Here is a 9,280-nt window from a genome sequence, read left to right as displayed (position 1 = left end):
ATAACTCCCATCACTCTATAATGTTCCATACAGTGGCAGAGCTGGGAGGCAGAGGCCTTGCACCCCCACTGCAGGACTCCTGAAAGGTAAGTGAACTTCAAAGAGGGAGAGGGTAGATAGTTAGGAGGGGGTAGATAGGGAGAAGGGAGTGAGACAGGGGAAAGGGGGTAGAGTGAGAAGGGGTAGATAGGGGAGAAGGGAGTGAGAAGGGGTAGATAGGGCAGAAGGGAGTGAGAAGGGGTAGGTAGGGCAATCATACTCCTATCATGCCAAGTCTGCGAGTACATCCTGGAATCTGGGTATGCCTGGGCATGATAGGAATGTGATTGCTGTTAACAATCATATATATTTACATATAATATTGTTTTTTAATTGTTTTGTCCTATTTTGGTGTGTTACTTACTTTAAATAAAAGGGTTAGATTTTTTTATGGTGTGGGGAGGTCATATTCGGTTTCGGACAGGGAAATGCTGCATTTTCGGTTTCAGTCCAGAATTCGTTTCGGTGCATCCCTACTACTAAGCCAGACAATGAAGTGGTAGGCCTACACCACATCAATGTTTGGCATAGTATATAGTGATTGGGGTTATGCTGCACTATTGTCAATGTCTGGCTCAATGTATAGTGATAGGGATTACGCTGTACCACCGTCAATTTCTGCCTCAGTATATAGTGATAAGTATTATGCTGTACCACCGTCAATGTCTGCCTCAGTATATAGTGATAACAGTGATGCTGTACCACCTTCAGTGTCTGCGCCGGTATATAACAGTAGAAGCTATGCAGTTTTAAAGTGGGGGGGGGGGTTGCCACATACAGGATCCGCCCCAGGTGCCAAATACTCTAGGTTTTCAATGTTTTCCTTTATGTCCCGGGCAGGGGCGTCGAACGGTCGCTTGTGAAGTTTTCAGCAACCGCTCGGCGCCCCTCACTCTCCGTGACTCCATCACGGTGCCGCGTTTCATGCTGAGGGCCAGAATATTCCGGCGCTCAGCTGTGAAGCGCGCACCACGGGAAGACGGACGCCTCCCGCTCCCACCGCAGGACTCAACAGGGTAAGTAAGGGGAAGGGGCAGAGGGGGGGGTCAGTGAGAAGGGGCAGAGGTGGTAGATAGTGATACAGGGGGATAGATAGTGAGAAAGGGGAGTTTTGTTACAAGTTTTTATTCCTTTCATTTTTTTGGGATGGGGGGGCGCCAGAGGAGTAGTCCGCACAGGGCGCCAGAACACCTAAGGCCGGCTCTGCATGCAGTAGAGAGCCTTTATTAAACTATGTGATCAATGTGACAAATACTTTATATTAGCTACTTGCTTCTTTTGACTGCTTTTTTTGTTTTGATAGTGATTTTGCTTTTTTGCACTCACTTTATTTTTATTGGCCACATAAACAGAAAAAACATTGAAGAATAATAAAAGTAGCAAAAAGAAAATTAAAAGGCAGTGAGTATCATATTGTAATTTATGTGGATAAACTATACTAAAGCATATGTTTGTTGAACATCTGTTAATCTCCTTAAGACTCTACCTGTAAACAAATCCAAAATAAAATGAGCTACTTCAAGAGCTTGAGGTTTAAACAACTCCATTCTGTTTCCATCACTTCAGGGTGATACTACTAAGAATGAATCATGTTATTGTGCCATGTGACCTTGCTGAACTGGCTGAAAAAAAATAGGGTTCATGTGCCTCTTTTCATTTCCAGGGGAGGCTACAATCATTTGCATTCTATACTCAAATGGGAGATCTCCCAATTCAGACGTTACCAGATTATCATTCTCTGTTTGGTCCATTGTTAAAGTCCAATGGTTAACAAAACTTTCCCTGCTAACTATTTCAGGAGGACCATCTTCTGTCCGTGGTTCTACAATCAGAGGACCTGTATGCCCATTTTCATAGCTTTCACACACGTGATGAGGAATCTAGAAAATGTAATTATACCATTATCTCAACAGGCAGGGTTAATAGAATAATTCAATTACTGAATTTGAAAATTGAAATATACTGCTATAATATATGTATAAAAAATAAAAACACGCAAGTACACACATACAGTACATAGTCTTGTTTATATCTCTGTGTTTGGTCTGTGTTTCATCTTTTGTTCAGTATTTCATTAGTACAGCTATTTGGTTACGTTAAGTTGACACCGAGGAGGGGAAATGGCTAATTGGGCCCAATTTGGACATTTCCACTTAGGGGTGTACTCACTTTTGTTGCCAAGGTTTAGACATTAATGGCTGTGTGTTGAGTTGTATTTGATGGGACAACAAAATTACACGGTTATACAGGCTGCTCACTACTTTACATTGTAGCAGAGTGTCATTCCAACACTGTTGTCACATGAGAATATATAATAAAATATTTACAAAAACGTGAGGGGTGTACTCACTTTTGTGAGATACTGTAGGTCTATTCAGGGCTCAACTAAGCATTTAAAGCACATCTGGTCAGAGTTTAATAGATCAGTTTCTTTCTACAATGGCAAATTAGGACCAATGGCCTATAAGATTTATTTTACTGATAAAAAATAGAATTGGCCATAGGGCACCTATGGACAATTCTATTTTTTATCAGTAAAATAAATCTGTTTTCATGTACATTAGTCATGTAAGCCTCTAACAAGATAGGGATGTAAAAGGGTCTCTCAATCCCAAAATTAGTGAAAAAAATAACATAATATTGGAATTTCATTAATTTTAAGAGTTTACTATGGTACTTTCTGGGAGCTTATTTTTTACTTACTTGTTTCTTCTCATCTGAAGCAAACTTTGTTGCACTGCTGTCGTTAGGATCCGGAAGAGCAGGACACAATGATATTTTGAGTCTGAAATATTTACTAGCATTAGTACCCAGATTTTTTTCCTATAACTATTTTTTTTATTAAACATGGTTTTTTACATAATCTCATAAATGATCTGTAAAACAAGATCTGTGGAAACAGATTTACTCGCCAAATTCTGGACTGACCCAAGTGGAACAAAGAAGTAAACTCTGGAGTTAACCTAAATAAAAATTATAGTTACATAATTATAGCGACATCGAATGCTCGGCTTACTATAACACTTGAATGGGGAAATAACATATTTTGATCCAACGATTATTAAAAAAGGCATTTTTACTATTACTTCTACTTGGAACAGCCATGTAGTTCCAAGGATCACGTCTTTGCTTCTGTTTACTGTTAAGTGGACAGATAGAGCTATACTGGACTATTTAGGAAATCACATCTTCTTCCAACTTGCCATCCTCCAATGACATGGAAATCTGCTCTACAGCATTAAGCACATCATGTCTCCCTCTCTTTAAGGTACATCACTACTGCATTCTGAACCATTGTTTTACCACACTTGAACCCACTGCCTTTACCTGGGAACCTGCCCAAACAGTGGGATAACTAAATGGGTTGCAACTGCAACGGAGCCCGTCTCTCTAAGGGGCCCAGGCAACCCAAGCAATCACTTGTTCCTGTCTCCCCATGCCAGTTCAAAGTCGTTCAGAAAGAGCCCTTCCGACCTGGACTGAGTCGGTCTGGGTCAGAAGCAGTGGCGGAACTACTGGGGTCGCGAGTGCAACCGAGCCCTGGAGTTATGCCAGTCAGTGTGAGGGGGGGTTAGAGGGGGTAGGTAGTGTGAGAAGGGGGAGGGGTAGATAGTGTGAGAAGGGGGTTAGAGGGGGTAGGTAGTGTGAGATGTGGGGAAAGGGGTAGATAGTGTGAGAAGGGGGAGAGGGGTAGATAGAGTGAGAAGAGGGGGTAGATTGTTGTGTAAAAATCATGTTTTTGGGGGGTGGGGGCCCTTAACAGATTCTCGCACCAGGGCCCTGAGGCTTCTAGTTATGCCCCCGGTCAGAAGGTCCCTTTACGAACAGTTTTGAACTGGCACAGGAAGACAGGAATGCAGCAGGTCACGTTGGGAAAAACCGAGGCCTGAACCTAAAGCTGCAGGAGCAGTAGGGGCGGGAGGCCCTTGTATGCATGTGAGCATTAATGTGTATGTAATCATGAATGTCTATGCATAAGTGCATGTGAAAAGTATAGTTAAAATGATACCATTTATTGGCTAACAGAGTTTGATTGCGAGCTTTCGAGACCAAGTTGTTAGGTCCCTTCCTCAGGCATTAATGAAGCTAACACAGACTTTTCTAAATACAAAAGCACAATTCACACGTTAACAAAGAGTTTAGATAAACACAGAGGTATTGGGGAATTTGTTCAGCAGTAAATTAGTTCGACTAGCAGAGATCCAATGGACAGATATGGTTCAATCAAAGCATCATTGGTCAGTTCACTCCCTGGTTAGAGGGGCAATAAAACCATTAGACATATGCCAGATCCATGAAGGTGTCAAATGTTCCCAGGAATAAGTTGTTTGTAGTTAATTTGAATTGTGAAGGGATTAATGGTTAGTGATGTTATAATGGGAGATGAATTCTCTGTCTCTGTTGAGGCCAGTAAGTAGGGTATTAAAACGGTATATTAGTTTGATCTCCCATATCTTTCTCTCCCTCTGGGTGCGGAACGATCCCATCAGTACTGACAGCTTCACATCCTGAATGCTGTGTCCAGGCTGACAGAAATGTTCTCCAACAGGTGTATCTATTTTTTTCTGTTTGATGGTATGTCTGTGGGAATTAAACCGTTTGTGTAATGCTTGGCCTGTTTTCCCCACGTACATCGCTGTTGGGCATTTAGCACACATGATGAGGTACACTACGTTAGATGATTTGCACGTAAAGCAGCCATTGGTTTTGTGGTGTAAGTGTGAGCCTGGTATCTGTATTTCATCTGTGGGAAGGATGTGTGCACAGGCCTCACATCTCTTTTGTTGGCAGGGAGAGGTACCATTTGCTGTTCGCCTGTGAAGGGTGCTCCTCACTATACATTGTTTGAGATTGGGAGGCTGTTTGAATGAGAGCAGTGGGGGATGTGGGAATATCGTCCGAAGTCTTTCATCAGTGTGCAAGATTTCTTGTAGTTCTTTTGAGATCTTGCACAGGGCTTCCATTTGTGGATTATAGGTGACCACTAATGGTACTCGGTCTCTTTTTTGTGGCTGCTGGTATCTCAGAAGGTTTTCTCTGGGGATATTGATGGCTTTCTGTATTTGGGAGTCTGTGATTTTTGTACTGTACCAATGTTTTATGAATTCTTCCATGAGATTCTGGAGGTGTTTATATCTGTCCATAGGATCCGAACAGATGCGGTTATATCGAATAGCTTGACTGTATATGATTGAGTTTTTGGTATGTCTGGGATGGAAGCTGTTGTGTTTCAGATAGGTTGGTCTATCTGTTGGTTTGCGGTAGAGTGAAGTCTGAACTTGTTCCTTATGTAGATGGTAGTGTCCAGGAACTGGATGTTAGTGCGGGAATAGCTCAGTTTCAGGTTTATAGTGGGATGAAAGGCATTATAGCCTTAATGAAATCTGAGGAGTTCCTCTTCGCTACCAGTCCAGATGATTAGTATATCGTCGATGTAGCGGAGATATACCAGCGGTTTGTTGTGGCAGGTGGAGATGTAGTCCTCCTCCAGTCTGGCCATGAATAAATTGGATATTGTGGTGCCATTCGTGTGCCCATTGCAGTCCCCATTTTTTGGAGATAAAAGTCCTGTCCAAATGTGAAGTAGTTGTGGTTGAGGATAAAATGTATTAGTTGTGTTATGGGTTCCATTCCTAGGTTCTCCTGTTCTAGGTATTTGCGGCAAGCTGCTATACCGTCACGATGGGGGATGTTGGTGTAGAGGGATTCTACATCCATGGTAGCAAGAATGGTGCCCTCAGGAACTGTGCCGATGTTGGTAAGTTTGTTGAGAAGATCGGTGGTGTCTTGGAGGTAACTGGGCAATCCCTTTACTAAGGGTTTAAGGATTTTTTCAACCCAGCCAGAAATATTTTCTGTAAGGGTTCCGACTCCTGAAATTATGGGTCTTCCGGGGTTTCCCTCTTTGTGTATTTTGGGGAGCATGTAGAAGGAGCCCACTTTGGGGTCAGTTGGCACCAAGCCTTCCACCTGTTGTCTGATGTTGGGCGGCAGTGCTTTTATGGTATTCTTGAGTGTTTTGGTATAGGCGTTTGTGGGGTTCTCCTGAAGTTGGATGTAGTGTCTGTCATCAGAGAGTTGTCTGTGTGCTTCTTTTTTGTAATCCTCAGTGTCCATAATAACTACAGCACCTCCCTTGTCTGCTGGTTTAATTGTAATTTCTTGATTGTTCTTAAGTGATCGAATGGCCTTCTGTTCCTTTTTAGTTAGGTTGGCAGTTTGTTTGGTATTTTTCTCTAATATTTCCGAGTTGACTCTGTGTCTAAAGCTCTCTATATATCGGTCGAGTGTAAGGTTATATCCTGGTTTTGGAGTCCAAGTGGATTTCTTTGTAGTCAATTTGTTGTGTCTTTCCATAGCGTCACTGGTTACATTGTCCGTTCTGTCATGAAAGAATTGCTTGACTCTAAGTTTTTGAAAGAATTCCTCCATATCACTGCACAGGGTTATTTTGTCCAGAGGTCTTGTTGGGCAAAATGATAGACCTTTAGAGAGTACTGACAGTTTATCCCTGTTTGGAGCATGGATGTCTATGTATAAGTGCATGTCAGCATGAATGTCTATATATAAGGGCATGTCAGCATGAATGTCTATATATAAGGGCATGTCAGCATGAATGTCTACGTATAAATGCATGTCAGCATGAATGTCTATGTATATTTGCATGTGAGCATGGGACGGGGTGTTGGAATCCTTCTTGATCCCTATTGAACCTTTCATTGTTTACCACTAATTCTCTCACTACTAATTCATGCTCTCATCTCATACAATAACCTAGCATCACATCAAACAAATTTACTTTAATTTCAATACTCAAGACCTTGCTAATCATTTTAAAAATAGATGGCATTAGGAAAAACATATTTCCTCATGCCGCCACTTACACAATACCGCAACACAAAAAATGAAACCAGCAAAATACATTTCTTCAAAATATAATAAGAGCCTTACCTTATTATGCCAAAGCAACAAATGATTCCAGTACTTATGATGCCAAAAAATATTCCCAAAATCAGAGGCCACAGCATATCATTGTTTACTGCTGCAAGAAAAGGCTAAATGTTTAAACAAATCAAGTTGCTTTATGTTAAATGCATTATTTATTATTATTATCTTTTATTTAAATAGCGCCAACAGTTTACGCAGCGCTTAATACAATATATAAATTCAAGGGGTATGACAAGACAAGAATTGACAGACTAAGACAAATCGATACATTAGGTGGAGAGAGCCCTGCTCGCAACCTTACAATCTTGAGGGAATGGGGTGACAAACATAAGGCATAGAGAAAGGGTGAGAGGTAGTGTGGTGGTTGTATCAATGACAAGGAAGTTCTAGCAGCTAAGATGGTAGGCTTCTCTGAAGAAGAGATGTTTCTTGAATGTTGGGAGGGAGGGTGAAAGCTGAGGGTTCCTTGGGAGTAGATTCCAGAGATAGGGGGCAGCCCGAGTTCCCTACCAAAAAAAAAAAAATCCCAATTCCCCACAAATGAACTGGAAAAAAAGGGCATCACTGAGGAAACACTGAAGAAGGAGACAGAGAGACACCTAGTATGCCATGTGCAGAGCCGGCCTTAAGTGTTCTGGCGCCCTGTGCGGACTACTCCTGTGGCGCCCCCCCATCCCAAAAAAGGAAAGGAAAAAAATCTTGTCACAAAACTCCCCACAAATCTACCACCTCTGCCCCATCTCACTGCCCCCCTCTGCCCCATCTCACTGCCTCCCCCCTCTGCCCCTTCTCACTGCCCCCCCCCCTCTGCCCCTTCTCACTGCCCCCCCTCTGCCCCTTCTCACTGCCCCCCCCTCTGCCCCTTCTCACTGCCCCCCCCTCTGCCCCTTCTCACTGACTTCCCCTCACCCCCTCTCCCTACTTCTCATTATCCTTACTTACCTTGATGAGTCCTGCGGTGGGAGCGGGAGGCGTCCGTCTTCTCGCTCTGCCGCTCTGGATGTTAAATAAAGTTAAAACAAAAAAAACCCGATTGTCACGGTCAGGACTACTTGCCAAGCCGTGACTGTGTGGAGGGTGTGGGCATGAAGGGGTTAATAGCACCAGGCCTCTGGATTTACTAACTAGACCCCTTAACAGGGCATAAGTTACACCAAATTAACCCCCAAATCCTGCCTGTATCCCCCCAGGTAGTCTGCCACCACTCACGATTTTGATACCGGATTCGTGAGAAATCCGAATTAGAACATCTATCACTATATATATATCAACCCACCCCGGGCAAACAACATATATATATCCTGTAGAACGTAATAACAATATGGTAACGTGTTATCCTCTCTTCAGGTTTGTGGATATCGATACTAGAGCCCAAAGACAGACTTGGATTATGAATATTTTAATAACAAAAAGACAAAGATTACACAGTGCCAGAATTACAAAAAACAAGACATACAAAATAAAAATAAAACGGCAAACAGTTCTTAAAAACAAAGGGACTTAAACACAGGACCCTCACTCACGAGTTTCTCCAATAAGTAGGCCTGTGGGAACTCCTTAAGTCCAGATGGTTTCTTATGATGTTGTTCCGATCAGAGTATTTCATGGAGTTCTACTTTGAGGTCGCTGCATTGTCCCTAAATCAGACTTTTGCAAGCAAACGCCCCTCTGACCACATGACTGATTATATGACACCATCCCCAAGAATCGGGTCCCATCTTTGATGTGCCAATAAGTTATGGTGGGGTAAAGGTGATGGAAACCCCCCCACTTAAGATAGGAATGGAATTCCTATAACTAAGGATCCTTATCAGTTAGGCCATGAATCACCACAGGGGTCCTTTGGGAAGATGACACCTCTAGCCAGAACAGATACAGAGGGCATGCACAAAGAAACACATTTAAATCAACCTCAGATTGACTCATTGAATGCTTAAACAAAGAAACTAACCACCTCTGCTGGGTTACCCTTCCATGCATCCACTACATTATATGAGTTAATCATGACACCTCCCCCTTTAAGATGGTGGACAGAGGAGGTCAGCACACGCTGATCTACTATGTCTGCCTAAATTCTAGTCTCCCCCTGACAAGACAAACAGTCAGCGTTCCCATAGAAGCTGACTTGTCACACCAGCCAGTAGAACAATACTGCTGTAGCACCGGACTCCATCTGAGCAACTTGCTAAACTTCCCATCTACTCTGTCCGCCTGAAGAGAAGGGTTGTGATAGATTATAACAGTGAAGTCACAACCATACAAGCATGGCTGTAACTCCTGCAAAGCACACACC

The 9,280-nt window shown here is 42.7% G+C and overlaps 1 long non-coding RNA gene across 1 annotated transcript; it reads right to left on the bottom strand.

Annotated features, from left to right (window-relative positions):
* Positions 1-1,247: 1,247 nt before the first annotated feature.
* On the bottom strand, positions 1,248-7,085 carry LOC128491803 (uncharacterized). The gene is made up of 3 exons (XR_008354039.1): positions 6,991-7,085; positions 2,743-2,824; positions 1,248-1,919 (listed from the first exon to the last, which is right to left on the bottom strand). It is a non-coding gene; the product is annotated as an uncharacterized LOC128491803 (long non-coding RNA).
* Positions 7,086-9,280: the final 2,195 nt, after the last annotated feature.

Source organism: Spea bombifrons, chromosome 1 (assembly GCF_027358695.1).
Source record: "Spea bombifrons isolate aSpeBom1 chromosome 1, aSpeBom1.2.pri, whole genome shotgun sequence".
Classification (NCBI taxonomy): Eukaryota; Metazoa; Chordata; class Amphibia; order Anura; family Pelobatidae; genus Spea; species Spea bombifrons.
The sequence above is the reverse complement of the archived record's forward strand: the minus strand, read 5'-3'. Positions and strand labels throughout refer to the sequence as shown.